We start from the raw sequence: 4,033 nt of genomic DNA on the forward strand, positions 1-4,033 counted from the left end.
AGGATTGATAGGAAGGGATATCTTCATCATGACAAATGAGAATTACGGGGAAAATACATGAGGACATAGGACCTACGAATATAAACAAGAAGTATATTACAATGAATAGACTTGAGTATGGACCTGAAATTCCTTTACAATTTGTGATAGAGCAAAGGACCTACATATGCCAGAAATTCCATAAGGTTGAAAGAGAAGTTGATAGAGCGTTGAGGACTAAATAGATGTTTTTTTCTCAAAATAGAAAAATACATCGTGATCTCCATCATCGTTGGATGTTCTAAGTAATGGCTACCTTATCCTGCAATGGTGTTTGAAAATTTTGATTTCTCTATTACATTAAACAATGTTGGCGTTTATAATAGTATTGTCTTTTGGATTAATCACATTCTTGAGATTTGATCGACATTTCAAACCAACTAATGTGGTTCATCCTCAGGACAAAGGTAGGATTTGGTGTTTGTTAAGTCTTTAATTGTTAATTCAATCAATGTGTAGGACAAGGGTGATGGGACCATAACTTAACTTTGTTAATTTTATCACTGTTTTGAACATAAATCAATTTGACATGGGCGGTAAGATTGTTTGAGCCAAAGTTAGGGTTAAGTTTATGCCTTCCTTATACATCTTGTTGTGCCAAGATATTTATGTATAAACTCAACCAAAAGACAAAAGGGTGAAAATTTGTTGGAGGAATTAGTCCTACTTCAGTTAATTGACCTCGCCAACTTAATATGCTTATGTTTCACCTACATAAACATATATAAGATAATTCCTATATGATTTTTGTTTGATTGGTAAGTTGTTTCTTATGAGCATTGGTGGAGAAGATGGATGAATCACCAATTTTGAATAAGCTCGTTAGTCATCTTCGCTCTGTTTCTAGATACTACATAGGTTATCCAAGGGATATTGAACCCTATAAAGTTATTGAATTGCAGTTTAAGCGTCAGTTTGTGCAATTTCTTCATGAAGGTTATATTGTTGTAGTTGCATTCACATTAAGATGTCCTTATACACATAACCTTAATCAAATTTTGGAGTCATCTACAGTTGAATCCTATCTACTCATAAGATTTATGCACGGTGAATTCCATAAGTATCTAGGCTTTTTTATAGCTTGTCAAAGGAAGGACTATCCTTTGACTATCCATTTATTGAGATATTTCACAACCCAATTCATGTTCAATGACATGGAAAGGTCTTTGATGCTCCAGCCACAAGATATTCCATTAAATTTCTTCCATTCATTTATGATCTAAGTCCCTACAGAGTTTTGGATTCTTCAAACACCATGGCATATCAACAATATATTAGAAGCCATTCCAAGAAGATGTACAATAGTGCACATTATAAGAAATGTTTATAAAATTGTTTAGGTAGTAACTAACTTATAATTATATATGTTGTACTTTCAAATAGGTTAAAATATGAAGACTCTAGCTACATCCAATTTTCTCTCAATGAATATGACATTTTGTTTTGCATCAGCATAAAAGGATTGTTACCATGAATATACCAGAAGAGTATTACACAAAGGATATGTGCAATATGCAAGAGTCGTGACAAAATGGTGCAATGAATCTTTGTTTAGTGTGATGAAATAGTATGAGATTGGAGAAATAGCAGTTGAAGAAAGAAGAGATGGTTTCAATTTAAGGAAATTTTCTGAGGTCAGAAACAATGTTTTGCCACTACAAGCATTCAATCCTTGATGAGGAAACTAGTGATTTATAAGCAGAGAGTTCACACTCCTTGGTGTTATGGATGAACTTGAAACAACCACAATTTTTAGTGAGTCTAATTTCAATGATCTTCAACAAACTCAAAAACTTGTGATATAAATTGCTCATGGTTATACCTTAGAAGACTTAAGTGAGCATTAGCATATGTGTTTTGTCATAAAATAGCTTTCCACATTTGGTTAAATTCTTGGTGATGGTCATGACCTTATTTAGACGTTGCATATAAATAAAAGTGCAAGTAGAGCTAGATTTTCTTTGGACCCACTTGCCATTAAACTGAAAGGGGGAGGTAAGTGAAGGCAAAGAGAAATGATTCTTAGGAGGAAGGAAAAAGGGGGGAGGATCACAATGTTTCCATCAATGCCGAAGGGGGAGATTGTTGGCAAATGTTTTCACTAAGGGAAAAGGGTGTCAGTTGATGCATGCAATGGCTACTATGAGTATGTTGATTCCATGTACTGGGTTATGGTTGTGTTTGTATTTCTACCAATACATACTCCTATGTAACGTTGTGAGTAATTTTTATGCTCAGAGGTATGTTTATCTCAAGTGTAGATACTGTGATGTTATGATGTAATTTCTTGCACATGTTGTAATGATCTAGGTGGATATTGGTGGTCACCAACCTATTCTATCTAGACCTCCAGTTGGTTTCATTTTTTTCCTTTTTTATTTCATCATTTACTATTTTTAGCAGTTTTTTGGGTCCTGAACTTCCGAGGCAATTTTGACCCTCTAAACGGTGTTTTCTTGAGGTCTTCTATAGGCCCATGGCCATAGGCAAGGGACTACCACAAATCCTGCAGTACTCTAAGAGACCTTTCCAACAAGGTACTGTATGTGCCAAAAAAAGATAATATGACCAAGTTACGACCTCGAGAAGTTGGCTGCCCAACTAACCCCAACAAGGCCCACAAACTCTTGGCATTACATCTCCTGGGGTTAGGGTTTTGGTTGTTTATGGTTTTCTCTTGTTGTTTAATAATAAATAGGCCCTTGAACCTTGTTGTAACACAATTTAGAGGCACATATCTGTCACATCTCATCTCAGATATAAGCTACCATCGCCTGAGCTAGTTTATTTCTATTCTGTTTGTAAACATATTTCAGTATTCTGATATTAATGAAATGAAGTTTTATTTATGTTGCATCTTTGTATTTGTGCTTATACCTATAATTTGTTGCATTCTTATTTAATTTCGAATCATGTGATGTTGAGTTGATGATTGAAAGACTATGTTATTGAGCAAAGAGGTGTGTTGTAGAGGTCAAAGTTGCAGAGGTGCCTTAAGAAGTTGTGATGTAAATGGTTGCAAATCTAAGTAAAGGATTTGCTATTTATCTAATTCAGAGAATGGATGTAGGTTAGAGTCTAGTTTTCAGCATCCACAACCCAAATGTACATTGGATAATCAACTTCCACAACCCAGATTGATAGTGGGTAACAAACATTCATGTTTTGTAGCATGGATAAAGAAGATTTCATCTTATCCCAATAAAATTACATGCTCCTGACATTATTTTGGCTTATGCAATCATTACAGTTGGCTGATGTTACATTTTTAAATAATATTTGTTGGACCATTAATTTTTCTTTGATATTCAAAATATAATTAAGTGTGAAATGAATAGGTTGAATACAAGGAGGCAGTGTTTTCATTTTAGGCTCCCACATGGAATAAATAGTCAACAAACTTTGTTTATAAAAAGAGGTGTTTTGCGAAGGTTGAATGGTTGGTTATATCATGAGTTGAAAGACTTGTTTTGTGACCTTGTTCATGCATTTCCTAGTAAAGAGAGAAATAAGAAGAGTAGATGTGAAGAAAATTTGAGGAAGAGAAGGAAGAGATACATAAATGGAGGTATGCATAATCAAAGACCAAGTAAAACAACATATTAAATCTTTTATTTATTAGCGAATTGTTGTCTCCTTTCAAGTAGTAGCCTAAAAAATAGCAAGTTGGAGCCTATATAAGAGGGAGTAGGATATTCCCATCAAGTTGTAGCTTGTAGAAGCCTCATGTAAGTGGAAACCTGCAGAAAATTGATGTGAGTGGGAGTGGGTGCTTCTAGCAAGTTGTAGCTTGCAAAATAGAAGAGAGGTTGAAACCTCCTACAGGTGGGGTGCCTACAAACGTTGATGTAAAAAGGAATGGGTGCTTGCATTTAAATCACAACAACAAATTCATTGTTTTCCCCTTTATAGGTTTCCACTTATATCCAGTGCCCACATGTGCTGCTTTTGTGTGTTGATTATTATGTTGTAATTGAATATTGTTTGTATGTTA

General features: G+C 34.6%; 1 pseudogene; it reads left to right on the top strand.

Moving 5' to 3' along the window:
* The first annotated feature begins 830 nt into the window (after positions 1 to 830).
* Positions 831 to 1,344, top strand: LOC149142406 (uncharacterized; annotated as a pseudogene).
* The last annotated feature ends 2,689 nt before the right edge of the window (positions 1,345 to 4,033 follow it).

The sequence above is a fragment of the Pinus tabuliformis genome, chromosome X (genome assembly GCF_031772625.1).
Source record: "Pinus tabuliformis cultivar Carrire ecotype Pingquan chromosome X, CPIR1, whole genome shotgun sequence".
NCBI classification, from domain to species: domain Eukaryota; kingdom Viridiplantae; phylum Streptophyta; class Pinopsida; order Pinales; family Pinaceae; genus Pinus; species Pinus tabuliformis.